Source organism: Cornus florida, unplaced genomic scaffold, assembly GCF_030987335.1.
Source record: "Cornus florida cultivar Cherokee Brave unplaced genomic scaffold, ASM3098733v1 CherokeeBrave_3.0.0_Hap2_Chr06, whole genome shotgun sequence".
In the NCBI taxonomy this organism is placed as follows: domain Eukaryota; kingdom Viridiplantae; phylum Streptophyta; class Magnoliopsida; order Cornales; family Cornaceae; genus Cornus; species Cornus florida.
This window is the reverse complement of record NW_026775576.1, coordinates 46,936,843-46,959,738: the sequence shown is the minus strand read 5'-3', so window position 1 is coordinate 46,959,738 and position 22,896 is coordinate 46,936,843. Positions and strand designations below refer to the sequence as shown.

Here is a 22,896-nt window from a genome sequence, read left to right as displayed (position 1 = left end):
AACAAAGTGGTGAAAAAGTCCTCTATGATTAATCGAACAGGGCCATGATCGATTGCACTACGATCGTTCCAACCATGCCATGATGGATCGAACCCCTTGTCCTTATCCTCAGGAAAATTTCCTTTTCGATCGATCCAACCTTTCCTTCGATCGATCGAATCTTTTGATCTTATCTTCACCAACCACTTTTGTCCTTTTCCCATAAATATCTCAGCCTTGTCCTTATCCAAATAAATGCACCGCCTCACTTCGATCGATCAGAGCAACCATATGATCGATCGAACTGCCTCAAAATGCGTGAAAAACAGATTTCAAGCTGAATTGAAGGTGTGTTAGTGGTGTAATCATTTGGAGGTCCTAGTGCACGAGGTCTGACCATTGGGTGTGATATTTGAGTTACCTATATAAGGAATTTGGTTATTTTTAGCATGTAGGTGGGTTAGTTTAGAGATTGGCTAGAGATTAGAGAGAAAACATTACATTTTTAGGAGAGTTCTTCATTCTTTTAGGGTTTCCACTAAGAACACCAAGGAGGAAGATGAATTTAACCATGGAGGAAGCCCTTGAGGGTTGGGTGACACCAATCATGAGTGGCTAGACTATTCTCTTAGGGTTAGAGATAACCCTAAGCATACTTCCTAGACTTTGATGATTGTAATTAATGGGGATTTGATTTGTAACTATTGTTTTGAGCTCTTTTATATAAATCTTGTTTTTACATGATTTGTGTAGTTTAATACTTCCAATTGATCTTTTAATTCTATTCATATGTCTATGTATATTGGAATGAATGGTCATATGCTTTACACTTGATTCTTTACACTTGATGCATGTCTATGTGTATTAAATTGATGAGTCTAGTGTGGGTCAAGGCATGGTGCTTAATGGATTACTCTTGTGGTTTATTTGATGGTTCATACTTATTTCTTGATGGATTATACCACCTCCTTAGTTTAATTAGTTTAATTTTCATGTCATTAGCATAGTTGTAGTTTAATTGTCTTAATTACCTAGATAGGTGGACATTCCATTCTTGTTGTTTGATGATCCATGCTTATGAGTACAAGTAGTATATTTCTCTAGATTGTTGAGTGTGCATTGATTGTGGGCTTATGGAAGGATTAATGGCTTAATTTGATATATTGTGCTATCCACTTGATTGTTTGGACAATGTATGCTTACTTGGCCATCCAAGTTTATCAATCCAATCAATTGCACACACCTTGTTTACAACATATAATCTCCCTAATTTATCAAATGTTGAATGTCTAGAAAATCAATGCTTAGTGATGAACTCTATGTCCCAAGAACCCTCTCTCATTCTCTACATCTCACTTATTTTACTTGCTTTATATTGCATTACTTTAGTTTACATTGTAGTATAATTAAACCAACAAAACCCCTTTTGATTATTCGACCTACTAATCTAACATTAATTCCGGAATACCTTCTCTTTCCCTTGGGACGATCCCTACTCACTCTTGTTACTTTAGTAGTTAGTAGTGATAGTGGTATTTTACAAATTTAAGTTTGGCCACAATCTTTATCGCACTTTGAGTGTTGGTTGTCAATCGCGCAGTCACCTGGTAAGGTGTATGATGGACCGAATGACTATGAACAGAATCTGAAGATTGACCCTCTTGGTACTTACGTGAATCCTCTTCCTGACGATCTTGAAGAGGTCTTTGTCGAATGCAAAAAGGTAGTTGAGGCTGCAGATGGCTCTCTGACCCTTCGTTCTCCTTCTACTGGGAAAGGACGGACCTGCTCCTGTTGCTCCAACCCTTCCTACCCCCTGATGGATCTGATGAAGTAGAGATCATAGAGGATGCAACCTAGCTTTATGGCCCCTTTACTTTATTTTTTCCCTTACTTCCCTTTTTTTTTTTTTTTTAAATGTAATTGAAGAGAGGGATGACTATTTGTACTTGAAATGAATTAATAAAAGAGTTTTTTTTGTTGAATCCAGAGATCTTCAATTCTTGTTTTGAATTTCTTGCCAAGTGTTTTTGTTTGAAAAATTTTCTAAGTGTTTGGCGTCATATTTGTGTTTACAATTAAACTTCAATTTTGTTTGAAAAATTTTCTAAGTGTTTGGCGATTGGCCACTCTGCCACTTCACTTTTATTGAATTTTTTTTAAGTGTTTGGCATTCTCCCTTCATAGAGTCCCTACGATTTGCATCAGGTCATCGTGCCTAACCTGTTGGTTCTCTTCTTGCTGGCGGGAGCCTTCATCTCCAATCATAGCTCTCGATCGGAGCTGTGTCATTCGTTGCTGAAATTAATGAATCATTCTATCTTTCCCATAGACGGCGCCAGATGAAGATGCAAGAAAAATCACTCTCTATATATAGGAAATATTTTATCACACTCCAAACAATTTGTCTCTCTTTCTTTTTCTAGCTTCTATTTATAGAAGCCTATATTTGCCCTAATTTCTTATGTTTTGCCCCTAAGTTGAAGATTGATGGTCTTCTTCCTTGGTGGAGTGATTCACTTACACCAAACATGCCCAAATAGATGCCTACTTTCACTATTTTTGACTAAACACCAATTGGTCTTGAACTATGGATCCTTCAGATGGTGAGCTGCCTAGCCGGTCGGGTCTATTGGACTGCACCTAGCCCAGCCTACGCTTGTTCACATTTCCCAACCCTTCAGATATTTAGACAATCTCAGAAAAAAAGATAGTGTAATTATCCTTTGGAATATATATTTTTTTATGCCTTTTATACAATGAATTTTTTTTTTTTTCGAATTATACAATGAAGTTAATTCAAAAAAAAGAAAGAAAGGGCATGCTTACTTTTTTTCTTATTATTATTATTTTTTAGGTGATCTTGAACTTGGGTTAAATGTTGATTCGGAAATTTTATCGACCACACTGTCTTAATGATACTGAATCCTCTATTTTCGTTTAATTAATAACGCATTAATATGACCTTACAATTCCGAAAAAATAAAAAATAAAAAAATAATATGATCTTCCAAGAAAAAAAGAAGAAGGTAATTACTACGTGTTACTTTGCACGGCGTCGTTCTTGTGCAAAATGCATTTCTCTCTCTTGGATTTCCTTCTCTCTTCCCCATTCAAAACCTCTTCATTGCACTCATTTTAAATCTAAGAAACCCAAATCGATTCAATTCTCTTTACCCATATTTTTCTTGGTTTTTGATTGTTGTGAATAGAAAGAGATCGTGCGTGAGGGAGTCCCAAGGTTTTCAATTGGAGTCCGCAGTTTGAGTTCGTCGGCATTAGTCGGGTTTGCCGCCTCCACCGCCACATCGCCACCATAGCCGGCGGTGGCACTCCTAAGGGTCTTCTTTCACTTCTAGGTACGTTTCATTTGCGAAATCGTTTTACTGCTAGAACATAATTGATTTATTTATTTATTTATTTTTAAATTTTAAAATTGCTTGCATGTTGAACTGATATACATCACAAAGTTTCACAAGGTAAAAATTGTAAAATTGCTTAAATGGTTTTGGATTGATCTGAATGAAGACATTTTATTTGAAATTGAAGATTGTTGGAAGCAATAACATAAAATAATGAAACGGCTATCATCCTCCTTGTACTCTCTAAGCCATTTTCTACCCTGTAACATGTAATAGAATTGTGCTAATTAATTAGTATTATCACCTAAGGCGTTTTGACTTTCATGGAGTTGAGACCAAATTGCAATAGAGTGTGTGGACCAAACGGTGGTGGATAAATTAAGAGGGTCAGTTGTAAAGTATGTTTTGTGACGGAACATGTAGAGAGGATCAAGTACATTGTGTGGAGCAAACGGATTGCCGATAACAAGTTGCAGTAGATTGTGTAAAGTTGGAGCATTAGGTGGATCAAGTAACAACATCCATTCCAGCCACCTGCTACACATAGAGAGCACAATCTTAATATAGACATGCATCAAACCAGGAAATTCCCAGCTAGAACTATCAGGTCCAAGCATCCAAATACTATCCTCCCATGCTCTTCTTTAGATCAGATAAGCCAATCCCCATAGTGCCACAAACCTAAAAAATAATTGATTTTGAAGCATTTTAAGAAATTCCACTATGTAACCTTCCATTTTTTCTTTGGACTGCCCCTATCATGAACCAACTTGATCAACAGTTTCAAATTGCCTCCATTGCCAATTTAGAAAATCAAACATTCCTATCCAAACTTGCTGAACATAAGAACATTTGACAAACAGATGGTCTATTGAGTCACCATCGTGCATGCAGTTAAAACATACAGGTACTACAATTATTCATCTCCTTTTAAGGTTCGATAAGGAAGGAAATTTATTTTGAATCATTAAACAAGTTGTACTACTAGCAGCAGGTCTGCATCTATTCCTGATCAAGAGATACCAATCTTTTTTTGAGTAAGGAAAACTGCGGCAATTTCAAAAGGCTTTAAAGGAACAGTTACTTTTTTTTTTTCAAAGAGATCAAGCCTGGGCCATGGTGAATCTCAGTAGAAGAAATCTGATCCCTTGTGAGTTTTTTTTTTTTTTTTTTTTTTTGGGTACTCACACACACGTGCCTCCACCGAGGTTCGAACCCCTGAACTTTGGGAAGTAGGAGCCTAGTACCGCTAGACCACTAGCCTGTTGGTGATCCCTTATGAGTTCTGCAGCTGAATCTAGGAATTAGGCCTCACCCACCTGCCGTCTTGAAGAATACTACACAGATCAGCATCTTTAGGGATATCAAATTGCCTCTCAATATTATGCCCAAATATTTGAATTAGAGACGAGCCTTTCCACCAAGGGTCAAGAAACAGATTTAATGATTTATCATCACCAATTTTGAATTCTAAGTTTGCAATTAAAATCTGTATAACCTCAATTAAACTTTTCCAGTTTCTAGAATGATGATTTTTTGGAACACAATACCAAACAGATGGTTTATGTAGATTCATAGCTTTGATCCAAGCTATCCACAGTCTTTGTTTTGTATAAAATCCCAAAGCAATGCACACTTTGCAGCCTTGTTTATATTTGCAACCTTCCTTATCCCAATTCCCCCTTCAGCTTTTGGTCTGGTAACATCATCCATTTCTTCAAATGAAGTTGTCTGACATTTAAACAGCTTCTCAATTTGCCCTATAGCAGCCATTGGCAATTTGAAAGCATGAAGCTACTGTTTTCAATAATTCCACTCTACCAGCCAAGGAAACATTTAAAGAACTCCAGCTATTCAGTTTTGCAATCCCCATTCGTAATCCCTTCGTCTGTCATCGGTAAACCCAAGTATATGATGGGGAGAGTACCCATTCTCATGTTTATCATTATAATAATTCTTCACTTCCTTCTCACTGAGTTGGAGAAATAAACTCGACTCTTTTCCACATTCACAGCAAGCCAAGATAATTTTTTGAATATGTCAAGACAATTTGAAATACTTCTATTAGATCCCATATGAGCTTTTGCTACTATAAGCAGTTCATCAACATCGAAGCAATGAAGGAAACCAATGCGAGCTTTTTTAACTGGAGCGCAAGATTGAAATATACTTTACCTCAGTTTGCATTTGAAGCTGATAATAGCTCATTAGGTCTTAAGAACTTGAAATTTACACATTTACAATACATGGTTAAGCATTCGATTGGTCAAGTCTAGCCTTCGTTCAATTTCTTAAATCTTGCTTTTAGATTATAAGAACTTGGACGCCAAAAATTATAGTGTTGCAGTTAAGCGTTGAATTTGCGAAGTCGGGCATTCAAATATGTGGGTGTTGATCAGCATGCCCTAAAAAAATTGGGATATATATATATATATATATATTTTTTGGATAAGTAAAAATATATTAAAAAAACGTTCAAAAGGGGAATGTGTCCCTAATACACAAAAATGAAAGAGCAAAAGCCAAACCTACGGACCAACAGAGTCCAATAGAACAAAAAAATCATCAATCGAGGAGCAAGCGCTGCCTCTAACATAACAGAAAAGAGAGCGAAGAATAAGAGACTTAAGGTTTGCAAAAGACGATTCCTTCCCTTCAAAGTTTCTGTTATTTCGCTCTTTCCAAATACTCCACCAAACACAATGTGGGGAGACCCTCCAAAAATCACGAGCATGACCAGAAACAGGGCAGCTTCTGCAAGCGTTAATTAATTGGAAAGAGTGCTTAGGCATTACCCACTGAACGCCAAAAATACTGAATATGAGATTCCAACAATCAGATGCAACAGGACAATGCATAAGAAGATGGTTCACGGACTCACCATCAGCTTTACAGAGATAGCACCAGTTAACAACGGTATTACCTCTCTTACGCAGATTATCCAATGTTAGAATTTTCCCCAGGTAGCAGTCTAAACAAAGAAGGCAACTCTAATAGGAGCTTTAGAGTGCCAAATACACTTCCATGGGAAATTATGTCCAATAAAATTAGACAAACACAAGAACATGGATCGAACTTCGTATCTACCATGAAAAAAGGGGGTCCACAAAAGATCATCACAACCTCTGTCAACATCCTTCTGTCTATACAACAGGTCCAAAAAGACGCAAACTTCTGCTATCTCCCAATCCTGAAAAGAACGCCTAAAACGTACATCCCACGTAACTCCATTGTTATCAAGATGATAACAATCAATTACATAAGCATGCTTATTCTCGGCAATGCTAAAGAGACGAGGAAAGGAAAGAGACAACAACTTATCACCACACCATAAGTCTTCCCAAAATCTTACATTCATACCATTACAAACCTTGAACTGAATATGGGTGGAAAACACATCCCAACTTTTTCGAATGAACTTCCAAATAATAGAAAGAGGACGAGAGGACCAACCTCCACTCTCCTCCCCAAAATGACACGAGATAACTCTTCTCCATTGTCGATGATGCTCTTTACCAAACCTCCATAACCACTTCCCCAATAAGGCTCTATTAAAAGGGACCAACTTTCGGATACCTAACCCGCCAAACTTCAATGGTTTGCAAACCTGCTCCCAATTAACAAGATGATACTTAAACTCCTCTCCTTTTCCACCCTAAAGAAAATCTCTCTGAATTTTTTCAATTCGTTCAGCAACAGAGCACGGAACAGAGATAAGAAATATGTGGGAAGGGACGAGAGGGTGATCTTAATAAGAGTGACCTTCCCCCCTTTCGAAAGATACTGTTTTTTCTATCCCGTTAATCTTTTTTCATACTTGTTAATCACTGGATCCCAAGTCCCCACTCTACTGAGATTCCTAAAGGTAATCCCAGATAAGGGAGTGGAAAAGCATCCACTCCACACCCAAGAATAGCAGCTAAAGAGGAAATATTAGAAACCTCCCCCACTGGGACAAGCACACTCTTTCCAACATTAATCTTAAGACCAGACACTGCTTGGAAGCATGTAAGATTGCACCTCAAATACCTGAGTTGGGAAACATCAGCGTTACAGAAAACCAAGGTATCATCTGCAAACAACAAATGGGATATCTCAATCTGGTTAGCAACATCTTTGCCAATAGTGAATCCCCTTATGTACCCCAAATCCTCTGCCTTTTTCATTAATCTACTCATTCCCTCCGTGACAATAAGGAAAAGAAAAGACGACAAAGGATCTCCTTGTCTCAAACCACGCGAGCTCGGAAAAAAACCAACAGGAGAGCCGTTCACAAGCACAGAGAACATTACTGACGAGATACAAGATTCAATCCATTTTATCCATCGATCCCCAAACCCCATTCTTCGAAGCAAGTAAAGAAAAAATTTCCTATTCACGTGATCATAAGCTTTCTCGATGTCAAGTTTGCATAATACACCAGGAACTTCACTCTTAAACCCGGAGTCGACACATTCTTCTGCGATAAGAACGGAGTCTAAAATCTGTCTACCAACAACAAAAGCATTTTGTGACTCTGAGATAATTCCATCCAAAACATTTCGCATTCTAAGAATAAGGACCTTGGCAATAAGCTTATACATACACTCCACTAGACTGATTGGCCGGAAGTCCTTAATTTCAGAGGCGTTGCCCTTCTTAGGAATAAGAGCAATGAAAGATGCATTTAATGATTTCTCAAATGTTCCATGAGAATGAAATTCCTGAAAAGTGCCCATTACCTCATTACGCACCACCTCCCAGCTCTCCTTCAGAAACCGCATAGTGAATCCGTCTGGCCTGGAGCTTTATCACCATTACAACTGGATAACGCCTTGAGAACTTCCTCTTCAGAGAACGGAACCTCAAGCATATCACTATCCAGCAAAGAAATAGCATCGAAATGCCAACCATCAAGTTTTGGTCTCCATTCCAAAGTCTCGGTATAAAGCTGCTGATAAATAGAAACAATACCCCCACGCACCTCATCTTCTTTCCGTAACTCTAAACCATTAACACGAATACGCCCAATGTTATTGTATCTTCTATGAGCGTTAGCAAGCTTGTGAAAGAATTTAGTATTGCGGTCACCTTCTTTAAGCTATAAAGCCCGAGATTTCTGACGCCACGAAATCTCCTCCATAGTAGCTATCTCAGCAAAAGTCGCTTGACAAGACACTCTTCTAGAGTGTAGAGATTCCGTGACTTGCCCTATCTCATCAAGACGATCAATCTCAGCAATATCAGCCAGGACTCTATTTTTCTGCCATTCAAGATTCCCAAACACATCTTTGTTCCACTTCTTAAGCTCAGATTTGAGAATCTGAAACTTCTTAGCAAGCACATAGCTAGTAGAGCCAGTAAACGTTGCTTCCTCCCACCAGGACTGGACCTTCCCTTGGAAGTCCTCAGCTCTCAACCACATATTTTCGAAACGAAATGGAGTCCGTCTAGATCTCATACCTCCACAATCAAGAACTAAGGGCACATGATCAGACGTGACTCTAACCAAAGTTGCCTGAGTGACATCCGAGAACTTCTCCTCCCAATCTCTAGAAATCAGGAATCTGTTGAGCCTCGATAAAGTAACTGAGTCTCTGCCGCTAGACCAAGTGAAAGTTGCCCCTTCCAATGGCAAATCAATTAGAAGGTGACCATCAATAAAGTCGGAGAACTGGGTAATCTCCGAAGACCACCTCCCCCTTGTGGATCTCTCAAATGGAGGCCGAACAGAATTGAAATCCCCACCTAAGCACCAAGGCAATGACCACAATTCCTTAATGTAGCTAAGTTCCGACCAAAAAACAGGTCTATCACAATCAATAATGGGTCCATAAACTCCAGAAAAGACCCAACTGAAATTATCATCTTCCATCTGAAACACGCATGACAAAGAAAAAAGCCCTTTCCAGATATTCGTTCTGGACATCCATCTACGATCCCACATAATAAGAATGCCACCTGATGTACCAGAGGTGTTCAAGGCTTCCCAATCCACGAACCTACTTCCCCAAAGGCTTCTAACCACATCATCAGAAATAGAAGCCAACTTGGTTTTTTGCAAACAAATAACATGGGCATTACACTTCTTCAAAACAACTTTAACCACCTTTCTTTTGTCCGGATCATTTAATCCACGGACGTTCCATGTAATAATTCGTATCTTCATTGAGAACCAAAAATAATCCGTTCCCCTCCACCCTGCTTCCCACTTCTGGTCCTTCCCCTTTCTTTATTCACCCTATCCTTCCCTTCGTAATTGACATTGGAAATAAGGTTCTTAACCTTCTGATCACCTTTCCGATGTGCATGTTTCCTATTTTTAACAACTTTTGTGCTTTTAGAGGTCTCTGTATTATTGTTTCCTGCCACAATATCATGAAGAATGGTTTGTGTTCGATCATCATCTCCTTCCAAAGAGACACCCAAAGCTTCGCTGACCTCGCCAATATTATCCAACACCCAGTCCATACCCAAATCGTTAACCGTCTCTAAGCAATCACGGTGCACAGTTGCTAAGGGTTCCATGATGTCCACATCAGATTGATCAATATCCCAGGCAAGAGGACAGATCTGTTGAGACTGATCTACAAAGTCCTCCCCTTTGCTTTCAATACTATGCTGATACAAGTTTAATTGTAGATTCAACTTTGTTCCAGGGTCATCCGTAAAATTTGTCATCAAATCATGGGTATAGTTCGTCCCAGTCACGGAGGGTAGACCATTTAAGCCTTTTAGAGCAACAGAGAGCTTAAGTTCATTAAGTAAAGTCATGGCTAAATCATCTGTCAGCTTAAAATGAAGGTCTCGTCCAACACAAACTGTCACCCTGTTGGAACAACCAATACTTTCGGACTTGGTCATTGAAGACGGTGATTCTGCATCCCGTGGAATAATGGCTTCAGAAAGACCTCTCCTTTGATCCAAACGATCCTCCACTCCACCTTCACCATTTCCCATCACCTCACACGAAGAAGGGGTAGAAGATAAGTTCTTAGGATGAGAGACAGAGGTCGAACCTAGAGAAGGAGAAGGAGAGCGTGCTACTCATTTCTGTTTTTCAGTATGAGTCTATTGAGTACCACGTCGAACAGCTGAGGCAACCGACCATCTCCACTTTTCTTTCTCAGTCTGACGCTGAAATGAAGAAGAGGAGAGATTTTGATAATGGGCTTGAGTGTGAACCTGAGCTTTTCTTGGATCTGGTTCGTTAAGAACTGAAACAGAAAATGAGTTGGGTCCTCTAAGAACTCGTCTTTTAGTGTGGGCTGGCTTAGGCCCAAAATCAGGCTTGAACCTTAACACTTTAGTTTGCCCATAACCCTTCCGGCCCAAATCAACTTTAGGCCAATCTGTGTGGCCCAACCCAGCCTCCTTACCAACCCTTGTAGATAAGGATAGGGTCGAATTTGGAATTGAGTCTCTACGAGCGCCACGTGTAAATTTATCCTTGTCAACTATGACGTGCGTGACCGGCGCGTGTCGTTTACTTGGTCTTCCTCGCACCCATTCTTCCTCCAGCATATGATGAGACCCTTCGCCGCCTTCAATACTCTCTGTCAAGGGAACCAACGCCGGCGCAATTTCTTCCCAGATCGCCACCTTATAACAGAAAGTCTCATCATTAATAAACACAAATTGCGGACAGGTCGATCATATTCTCACTATAATTCGAACACTTTCGGCGTCCCTTGTTTCATTAGCAGCAACTCCCACAAATCCGCTACACAACTCTCCTACTTCAACAAATAAAGCATTACACCATAGGTCAAGGGGAAGTCCAAACATCCGAATCTGTTTGAGACCTTTTTCTCTAAGGAAGCTGCAACAACCAACCCTAAAAGACCATACATCGATCCGCAGGGTTGTAGATCCCCATTGACGCCGGCCTTCCTTCAACACATGATGGGCTTTGGCCTGAGAAGGAAACCTGAAAAGGAGTAGCGAATCAGATAATGGAGTAACACCCACTCCACATGACGTATTCCATGCTCTCGCCGCCCATTCCTCCACACAATCACATCCCCCAACTTCCTTGTCAAAACGCCCGACCAAGCCAGATGAGAGAACTGATTTCCTCCCTGCGACGGACTCCCCGTCGATGTACAAAGACGGTCCTCGATGTGGAACTGCCGACTTCACATCCCCAGTTAGTGAAATTCTTGGAATCCTTGCAGTCTCTAAATAAGATTTCATCGCGAACGAAAACAAAAAAAGAAAGAAAAGGACAAAGTCACTATCGCCTTGAAATCGCCCCTAGTGGGGTGAAATCGCCCATAGTGACGTCATCAATATCTCTTGGTCCAATATGAAAGTGAAAAATTGACAAGTCTAAATAAGATTTCAATATATATATATATATTTGACAAGTCTCGAAAAATTGGGATGATTGTTTAAAGTAAACCATATACTTTTTGTAGTAATTGTCTTTTGATTAGACTAAAAGAAATGGTTGTTATAGAAAAAAGTAAAAGAAAGCGCAAATGATCTAAATCCTAATTATTAAAAGAAATACATACCATAAACACAAGCCAGTAACCCTACAACTAGAGACAAAATGAATACAACTAATAGTGCTGCAAATACATAGGTTTTTTCAATAAAATGCAAAATTAAATATATTACATAGAAATTAAACAGTAGAGAGATAGAATTCCTAACCCTAATGGCCTAATCCGAGTGGGACATAGAAAAGTAAGAGAACGGAGAAATGCTTTACTAAGAACTTACATTGCTGGAAATAGGACATGGTAATATTCTGAAACGTTCTGTCTTTCCTTTTATTTTTCCTTCTACCCACTTTTTTTTTCCCATCCTCCCTTTCCATCTCTTGTCTTTCCTTTGGATGAGAAAACCTTGAATTTTTTATTGGATGAGAAAGACTTATTATTATTATTATTATTTTTTTTCATTTTGGGCTTTGAGATCAAAGGCCAACACAAACCCGCTAATTTTGAATTTGGGTTTGAGTCATGTTGACGGGTTGTGCCAATCTAAAAGCATTGATCAAATAGAGGGGGAGGCATAGAGATACAATGGTTCCAGCTGTGAAAGAGAAAAGAAGGGGAGGCTTAGAGAGAGAAAATGGGTTTAGCCGTGCAAGAAAAAAACAAATGCAAAGAGAGAGAAAATGAGTTTGGCCATTCGGTAATGGCATTGATGAATCTGGCACTCAAAACGACGTCTTTTGAAGATATTTCCTTGAGTGTCAGAAGTGGTGTCTTATAAATTGTACTTCTGTGTAACATAAGAAGTGCCAACATCTTAAGGTAATTCTTACCCTAGAAATCAGTACTCATTGGCATGCTTGAATTAGAAGATTCAATTGTTTGAAAACATAGTAGATCATTCATGTATTGTCATCTTTCGTAATTTTTTGTACATTATTGTTTTTATATAAACCCTAGCTAGTTTTATTGCATAAATCTCACTACATCAACGCTGGAATGGTCACATTGCCATTTTGGATCTTTGACATGTTTCCTCTGTTTGTTTTGAATTAGAATGGTTCTTCCAAGTAATTTGTTGAAATATTAATGTTAGGAATCCATTTACATTGACTGGTGTTTTATAAGTGATGCTGTTTTCTTAATCTTTAATTCATGTGGTTGATGAATATTCCCGAAACGCTCACTTAAACAGTCTATCTAATGGGTTCAGCTGGAAAGAAATTAATTTCTCAGAAAAATCTCAATCCAAACAGACATGGGTCGTGCAAAAAAATATATCTTGTGAAACATTTCATGTTCAATTAAAACATAGCTTCAGGATTTGATGAATTTTACTGTAACTAATACCGCTTTGAGGATTATTGCTGTTTATATTAGAAAGAACTTGAATGCCTACTGTTTCATTTCTTGGTAGTTTGGAGACAGTTTCTCTTTCATTTTATTGTAGATTGGAGGCCAATTCCAACTTTTTACGTTATCAGTCTGCGATGATATAACTTTATCACTTTACTGTAGAAATCAAACTCTTAACCTTTTTCAATTAAAACTAAAAGAGACTTGAGTTAAGTAGTAGTTTGGAAAGGCTTTGTTTGGTTGAGTTGAGTTTAAAATTTGTTATGAGGAATTTTTCAGGAAAGCTTTCATTTTGAATTATGTGGTAACCTGTTAGACCTTGAAACGAGATAGAAAAAGGGGTAGCTCAGTGCATGAGGCTCCTGCCACTGTGGGCTCTAGGGTGGATTAGATGTACACGGCCTTACCTCCGCATGTGGAGAGGTTGTTTGCTTTTTCAAACCCGCGACCTCCAGCTCAAATTGGAGCAACCTTACCGTTGCGCCAAGGCCCGCCCTCAAACCTTGAAACAAGATACTTTGGAAAAGTTAATCTATTTCTATATGTTATTTTATTGTTTTTTGCAGAGTATGTTTTGTGCTTAATAAAGTTTAAATTACCCGTGGGCACTTGTTTTGTTTTATTACTTTCCCAGATTCTTGTAATAACAATTGGAATATCAAGTATATAATATTTCTCCCTTGACTCATTAGTGCAGATATGGTCATTCTGTTACCAAGATCAAGGAACTGATGCTACAAGCATGCCGTCCTTTTCTCAGTTTGTTGCCTCCAATGGCAATATGTTCTGGGGATGGTTCTTTCTCATATTTGGCTCTATATTCTTTCTAGGTTTCTTCTACACAGCAATTATGTCAAAGTTTCTTCCACCATCAGAGAATGTTTTCTTATCTGCCATACAAAATGATAGGTAAAATTCTGTTGCACTGGGTTCCATCTCTAGACAAATTATTGAAAAATTTGACATTGCTGATTCCTATATTAAGCAATGTAATATTCTTCTAATTTTCTAAACTATTGTTTACCCAAGGGAATGATGTGTTTCGCTCAATGTTCGGCAAATTAGCTAGTTTTGAATTATTATTGTAGCACTGTATTGTCACACTTCTTAATATTGAAATCATATACTTGCTTCTGTTTATTGTATATTGGGGTGCATTGCATTCAATTAATGGAGTATCTTTAGGGTTGTTTGTGGTGCTCAGAGTTACACAAAATTCGTGATACAAGTATACATATGATTAAAAAAATTGTGATTTAAGTTCACCAAGTAAATATTAGATAGACGTCTGATTCTTTTTGCTATGTCTTAGTGACGGAGATCAGGACATGGCTCGAACACATGAATTGCACACAACTCGCACCTATGTTTGGAAAATGGGCAAGGACAGATAGATTTTATAGTTTTCCTTTATATTTTAGGAATTATAATAAATAAGAGTTAGCTTTACAATATTTCTTGGGTTAATTTCACTGACACCTCCTTAGGTTTGGCCAAATATCACCCTCAAACATCTTTTGAAAATAACTATCATTTAGGTCCATTTTCACTTTTCTGTCATTTTCCGTTAAAAATATGTAAAAAGACAATTTTGCCCCTAAATTCCCTTTGACTTGGTCAAAAGTGCTCCCTAACTTAAAAAAATTAAATGAAAAGGCTACAATACCCCTAAATACACTACAAATTTACAATTATATATATATCACATATATCTATATATATATATACCGAGCAGGAACCTAAACGAGCGACTTGCAGTAGGTACGGCGGTGAACAAGTCGCTGCCACCACCATTCTCATGCCGACCAATCCCTGCCCAAAAGCAGCAACCAAACTTGGTTGCTTTTCTGAAACAACCTTCAACAACGGTTGTCGCTGTCCATGGCGTGACCCTTGGTTGCTTTTACGACCCCCACTTTCACTATGAACACGGCGGATGCCCCTTTGGCCGTAGAGATCGACCTTAGGTGTGGGTCGATTGCGACCTAGTAGCTGTTATGATCTCGATGATTACAACAAAATTTTCATTGAACTCTTCAAAGCATCTATTAATCAGCTAGCGCTTTTGATTTGATATAATCTGAACAAATACAGCTTTGTTGAATTGCTTTATGGATTTTGTTTGTAATCTCATTTGAATTTGTGCTTTTCTCAGATTCTCTACCGAAACATATCTCAACCTATCATTCATATACTACTCAATTTGGCATAGAAATTGAACTTTACCTCAAATCTCCCGCCAATGAAATTTCAGCAAAATCAAATCTATATATGCAATCTTTAACCAATTCATAAACGCTTCGAATAATATTTCTACTTCAGCTCAAAACCAAACAAATTTTGTCTGCAATGATTCTCATCTATGAACTTCAGTTAAACTGCAAAAGCAATCATTACACCCCCTCCCCCCCCCCCCCCCTTCTCTCGCTCTCTCTAAAAACCATACAAACTCTTCGCCAATCCTCTACTTCTCTCTCTCTCACTTTCTCTCTATAGATAAGATAGAGATTAAGCAGCAGCAGCAACAACAACAACAAAAGAAGGTAAAAGATGAGAGGAGGCAAAAACATAGTAGTCGCAAAGCATGTCTGTTAGCTTTAAAAACAAACACCTTTAGAAAAACAATTAAAAATAAAGAAAATTAGACTTTCTCTCTCCTAATCTACGTGATCTATCGTGACCCATTTTAACCACGGTTCTGTTTCCTAATCGTGGTTGTTATTGTTACCCTATTGGGCACCGACGGTGGTGGACGATGATGACACCGACGGTAGTGGACGCTGATGACACTGACGATTGTGCTACGTGATATTTATCTTCAACAGCGGTGATGGTGGTGGTGGTTGTAGTGGTGGAGAGAGAGGAACGGTGGTGGTGGAGAGAGAGAGGAGTATATATGTCTTGTGTAATATATATATATATATATATATATATATATATATATACATGTATATATATATGTCAGGTATATTTATATAATTTGTAAATTTATAAAATTTTAGGGATATTTTAGTATTTTCGAAAGATGTTTGAGGGTGATATTTGGACAAACCTGAGGGGGTGTCAGTGAAATTAACTCTATTTCTTTTAATTAGTATTAGGACTAAGTTTGCCTATGAATAAGGTCTGGAGCTTGGTTGGACTGAACAGAGCTATTTTTGCAGCAACTATTGTGGACCTTAAAGTTTTTTGTATTGCCTATATATACATAGGCATATGTATTGTATTGATCACCTTTTATGAATATTGAAATTGAGTATTGATTGTAGATTTTTGCTCCCTCAGATTCTTCTTCCTTCCTCTCATTCCCTTTCCCTTCTATCTCTTTTTATCACTCTCCTTCTCTCTTCTGGTTCTAAATCACTCACACTACCTTCTTCTACATCAGTTGGTATCAGAGCTCACTACCCTTCCTGCATCAATTGGTATTAGAGCAAAAGGATCCATAGCACTCTCTGTCACTTTCAACTACACCCCGTAAGCCACAAACATCATCAGTCTCTTTCACCTAAACCCAATATCAAAGCCTCAAACAATTCCAACAGAACAGCCCCAACCCCTGTTGTGGAACCCCAACCAGCTCACCATCTTCATCCACAACCATTAACCATAACATCTTCACTGCAACCAACCAAACCCATTTAAACCCCCAAATAACCGAAGAACAAACAACTCGTACCATCAATTTCACCCACTGCTACACCTTTACAAAAACCCATCAACATTACAAACCCTAGTCATACAATAATTCAGGCTAACCACAGCCCCATTGCAAAACCCGATCATCGATGAGTCCCACAGTCCCTATAACCCTAAGCAGACCTTCACTGACTGCAAAAAAGAAAAATAAAATAAAATAAAATAAAATAAATAAAAATAAAAGGAAGAAGAAGAAGTCGATCAGTGAAGAACAACTCACTGGGACTTCAGACGAAGTTTCTTCTTACCGTCGGCCTCTTCTCGCCGACTTCTTTGTCATCGATATTTCATCATCGAAGTGCTGCTGTTGTCACCTGTTTCTTCACGCAATCTCTTGCCTTCACTCTCCAGATCACTAGTGTTTATTTGCAAGAGGCAAAATTGTCAGTGGGATATTAATGTCCCAAATCTTACCCGTATCCACTTTACCCATACCCACTTTAAGATTCAGGCCGTTTTTTTTTTTTACTTTTGCCCAGCAGCCGCTTTTTATTTAAGTCCAGTAATTTATTTTTATTTTTTTTTCTTAGTTGGTACTCACACACATATGCCTTCACTGAGGCTTAAACCCCTGACCTTTCTTTGGAAAGTAAGGGCCCAACACCGCTAGGCCAGGCCACTGGCCCCTTTTTTTTTTAGTAAGCAAGAAATGCATAGAAAGCGCTCAAAAGGGGAGTGCGTCCCAAAAAAACCAAAAAACCACTAAGCCTTCAAAGAGGCCAAAATTCGACAATCTCCTCACTAGATTTAAAATCTCTCCATGAAATCCAACAAAAAATAGTGGAAAGAATAGAGAACTTAAGAAAAGAAATAGTCCTCTCATTTCCCTCGAAATATCTCCTATTCCTCTCGAGCCAAATACACCACCATACATAAAGAGGCGTAGCCCTCCAAGCATTACGAATATGAGCCCCCACAGAACAACCTTTCTAAGCCTCCATCAACCCTCTAGCGGATCCAGGCATGACCCAGTGAATCCCAAACAAACCAAGCATCAAAACCCAACAGTCCCTAACCATGGTGCAATGTAAAAGAAGGTGATCCACTGTCTCCTCATCACGAAGGCACATGTAACAACGATTGACCACCACCTGATTCCTCTTTCTCAAATTATCCTGGGTTAAAATCTTCCCGAAGACAGTGGTCCAAGCAAAGAATTGAGAGGAGCCTTTGAGCGCCAAACTGACTTCCAAGGAAAAAAATCTCCAGGCTCATCTGAAAGACACTTGAAGAAGGACCGAACATTGAAACGGCCCTGAGAGCCAGAAGCCCAAATCCAACTATCAGAATCCGTGGCCATAACTCCTTGCCGATAAAGTAACTCCAAAAAACGAGTGACATCCTCAATCTCCCAGTCCTGAAAAAGCAGTCTGAATCAAACATCCCAAACCAGTCTCCCGCTATCAAGATGATAATAGTTGACCACCATGACCTGCCTATTTGTAGCAATCCTAAAGAGTTGAGGGAAAGTGAGAGCAAGAGAAATATCCCCACATAAACATCCTCCCAAAAACTGATCCTCCTACCATCCCTCAGACGAAACCGAATATGTTTGGAAAATTCATCATAACCCTTCCTAATGAACTTCCAAACCCCCACACCCCTTGGACCACGCACCTCAAGAGAACACCTCCCTCTTTTGCTCTCCCCATACCTACACGCAACAACCCTCCTCTACAGCCAATGCCTTTCCACCGCAAACCTCCACAACCATTTCCCAAGGAGAGCTTTATTGAAAGGCACTAATCTCCCAAACCCCAAACCTCCACTCCGAATCGGCCTGCACATTTGCTCCCAACGAACCAAATGAAACTTGAACTCCTCCCCTCTACCCCCCCACAGAAAATTCTGCTGTAATCTCTTTATCCTTTCAGCCACAGAAGAAGGGATTTGGAAAAGAGAGATAAAATAAGTGGGAAGGCAAGAAAGGGTGCTCTTAATCAGAGTAACCCGACCACCCTTAGAAAGGTACTGTTTCTTCTAACCCGCCAGCCTCCTCTCAAACCTGTTCACGATAGGATCCCACACCTCCACACATCTCGAAGGAGCTCCCAAAGGCATCCCTAAGTAAGAGATGGGAAAAGTGCCAGTATAGCAGCCAAGGATACTAGCAAGCATAGTAATATCAAGGACCTCTCCAACTGGCGCCAAGACGCTCTTACCAACATTCACCTTTAGGCCGGAGATAACTTGGAACCAGATCAAAATGCATCTCAAATAGCGAAGCTTGGACAAATTAGCAACACGAATCACTAAAGTATCATCTGCAACTAAGAAGCACGGACACGGATATGAGACACGGATACGACACGACACGGACATGGTGACACGGCAAATCCAAAAAAATTAGGATACGGACACGGCGGGGACACGAGGAATAGTATATATATATATATATATATATATATATATATATGATGTAGTACTTTAAAAATTACTGAGTGTTACTATTTTTCATCAACCTTACAATGAAAAAAAAAACACAAATCATAACTCATAACTAATAAACTATAAAAGAACAATGTTGCTGAGTTATAAAACCAAATAAAAAACAAGACATTAGAATAATAACTAGTATCATTTAATCATCATTGCAACTTTACTCCAAATACAAAAGCATAGATAGAAAGGATTATTAACATTCATGACTGTTTAACATTCAGGACTTTACTGTTAGCACTTAACATTCACAAAAACCTAAAGGCTAGTCCCAAAAAAGATACAAAAATAAGTCAGTGTACTATCATCTATTCCCATCCATTATTTGACCTAGTACTTTTACCATTTACAATACCAAAAGGGTAGTACAAAACAAAAAACAGAACATATCAGCATTCAAAAAAAAAAAAAAAATTCCAGACACGCGGAGTGTCCGTGCCGTGTCCGAGCTGTGTCCGAAAACTCAAAAAAAAGAAAAAATTCCAGACACATTTTTTGGTGTGTCCGACACGTGTTGGGGCGTGTCTGACGCGTGTCGGACACGGATTATTCGTCCATTTTGGAGTGTCCGTGCTTCCTAAATCCTCAAACATCAAGTGGGATATCTCCAACTGACTAGCAACATCCCTGCCCACCCGAAAACCTCTCAGAAAACCAAACTCAATAGCCCTCCTCAACAAGCTACTAAGGGCCTCCATCACAAAGAGGAACAAAAAAAGGGAAAGCGGATCCCCCTGTATCAAGCCCCTTGAGCTAGTAAAAAAACCTGTTGGAGCTCCATTCACAAGAATAGAGAACCAAGCACTGGAGATACAAAAATGAATCCATTTCCTCTAACGAACTCCAAACCCCATCTTCTCCATTAGGTAGAGAAGGAAGCTCCAACTTACATGGTCATATGCCTTCTCAATGTCAAGCTTACACAAAACACCCGGAATTCCACTACGCAATCTGGAGTCCACACACTCGCTAGCAATAAGAACTGAATCCAGAATTTGACGGCCTCCCACAAAGGCATTCTAAGAGTCAGAGATAACGTCATCCAATACTTTCCTCAATCTAAAAGCAAGGACGTTGGCAATCAACTTGTAGATGCATCCCACCAAACTAATAGGGCGAAAATCCCTAACATCCATCGCCCCCCCTTCTTCGGAATGAGAGCAATGAAAGTGGCATTTAAGCTCTTCTCAAATGAGCCCTGAGCATGGAAAGCATGAAAGGTGCTCATCACCTCCCCTCTAACCACCTCCCAGCACTTCAAAAGGAATCTTAAGGTAAACCCATCTGGACCTGGGGCTTTATCCCCATTACAACTCTTTTAAGCCACCAGAACTTCCTCCTCAGAAAAAGGCTCCTCCAGACCAGAGCACTCCTCACCAGAAATAAAGTCAAACTGAAGCCCTTCAAGTAAGGGTCTCCACCCAGTCGACTCAGTGAACAACTTAGCATAGAACTCAGCAATACCCTTGCAAACCTCATCCTTCTTGCATAATCACACCCTTACCACCCGAATCCTCCCAATATGATTGCCCCTTCTATGGGTATTGGCCAATTTATGGAAAAACTTCGTGTTCTTGTCACCCTCCTTTAGCCACAAAGTTCTGGACTTCTGTTTTCACGAAATCTCCTCCATGATAGCAATCTCAGCATATTTCGCCTTACACAGCACCCTCCTAGCCTTCAAGGAATCCACCAGGACCCCTTGACCCTCCATCTGATTAATATCAGCAATCTCAGAAAAGACCCGATTCTTCCTCCAAATAAGATTCCCGAAGACCTCTTTGTTCCAAATCTTGAGACTTTCCTTAAGAAAACGAAGCGTATGACTTGGGGTGCCGACCACCCCAAACCCATCCCACCATAAACGGACCCTCTTAAGAAAGCCCTCAGCTCAAAGTCACATATTCTCGAATCTGAAAGGAGAACGACGTCTGCGCAACCCACCACAATCCAACATCAATGGACTATGGTCAAAGATAGGACGTGCCAAAGTAGCCTGAACAACATCGGAAAACTTTTCCTATTCTCCCGAAACAAGGAATCTATCAAGCTGAGAGAGAGTAGGAGGAGAGTGACCACTAGACCGAGTAAAGCATCCACCTCCAAAGGCAAATCCACCAGCTTAGAACCATCAATCAACGACGAGAAGGATTTCATGTCAGACGTCCACCTTCTTCCCAACGATCTCTCAAAAGGAGAACACAACATTAAAATCCCCTCCAATACACCACGGCAACAACCATCTCCTCCTGATATCCCCAGCTCCTCCCACAGCAAAGGACGCACACTGTCCTTCGTAGGCCCGTAAACTCCAGAAAAGACCCAATGAAAACCATCCTCCACTAAAGAGAGAACGCACGAAACAGAGAATCTCCCAATCTGAGAATCCTCCAAAGACACCCATCTGTTATCCCACATAATAAGAATTCCACCCACAGAACCACAAGCATCCAAGGCACACCACTCCACAAATCTTCCACCCCATAGGCTTCTCACAATCATATCCGTCATCGATGCGATCTTGGTTTCTTACAGACACACCACATGACCTCCCCCTTTACTAATCACCGCCTTTACCACTTTTCTCCTCACCGGGTCATTGAGACCCTGAACATTCCATGATAAGATTTGTAGCATCATAGGGAAACAGTAGTAAATGCATTCCCTCTCCTCTTCCCACTGTGCCTCTTCCTGGGCCCTAATCCTCCTTTCATACGTAATAAAATCATTGGAACTCCGCACCTCCCTCCCTCCCAACCTATCCTGAACCCCACCCCTGCTTCTCCCTATCCATTATCTGAGAATTAAACATCATGGAACAAACTCAACGCCTCCTCCATCCTACCCTCGAAAGACACACCCAAAGGAACAACCATCTCCACATTCGGCTTAAAACCATCCCACTGAACCAACCCTTTATCCCCATCAAGTGAAGAACATGAGACACCCTTTTAATCCTCAAGAACATAATTAGAAGGAGAATAACAAGGCCGCGGAGTCCCGATCTCCTCTTCAGACACACAATCCCTTGAATTGCCCTGAAAGCTTTTCAAGGCTATGTGAACTCGCAGCTCCTTTAACAAAACAGCGGCAGAAACCTCATCCAGATTGATCCGCACATCTCGCCCAACACATACAGTAACTCCCTCGCAGGTCTTCTTAGGAAACCGAGAGGAACCCATCCTAGTAACCTGTCTTCCACATCGACTCTTATCCACTGCCATCTCCGTATCCATCTCAAAAATCGAATCCAACCTTTTAGAAACAGAGGACATCACTCATTTTTCTAACCCCGAGCAGCGCCTCGACACCCCACAAGAAGGTGTAAAGGAAGAAGAAGAATGATTAAGAAGAGGGAGACCAGGCAAAGGGTTGGGCATACCCGGATCAGAAATGGAATCCTTATGCTTCACCCACTTTTGCTTCTCCTTACGTGTCCACCTTTTGCGAATAACTGGAAGAACAATCTTCTTCTTAGATCTTAAACGGTGACCTTGCATAGGGAGCTTAGCACGCCGTCCAGCTTTGAAGCACTCACCGAGCAGACCCGAAGGCTGTGTCTCAAAGCCATCCGTTAAAGAAGACAGAGGCCCAAACCTATTGCCCACATCCAGCCCAGACCCACCAGAACTAGA

At 39.9% G+C, this 22,896-nt stretch overlaps 1 long non-coding RNA gene across 1 annotated transcript; it reads left to right on the top strand.

Moving 5' to 3' along the window:
* Nucleotides 1-2,641: 2,641 nt before the first annotated feature.
* LOC132311433 (uncharacterized) lies at nucleotides 2,642-14,268 on the top strand. Its single transcript, XR_009482996.1, has 2 exons — nucleotides 2,642-3,338; nucleotides 13,821-14,268. It is a non-coding gene; the product is annotated as an uncharacterized LOC132311433 (long non-coding RNA).
* Nucleotides 14,269-22,896: the final 8,628 nt, after the last annotated feature.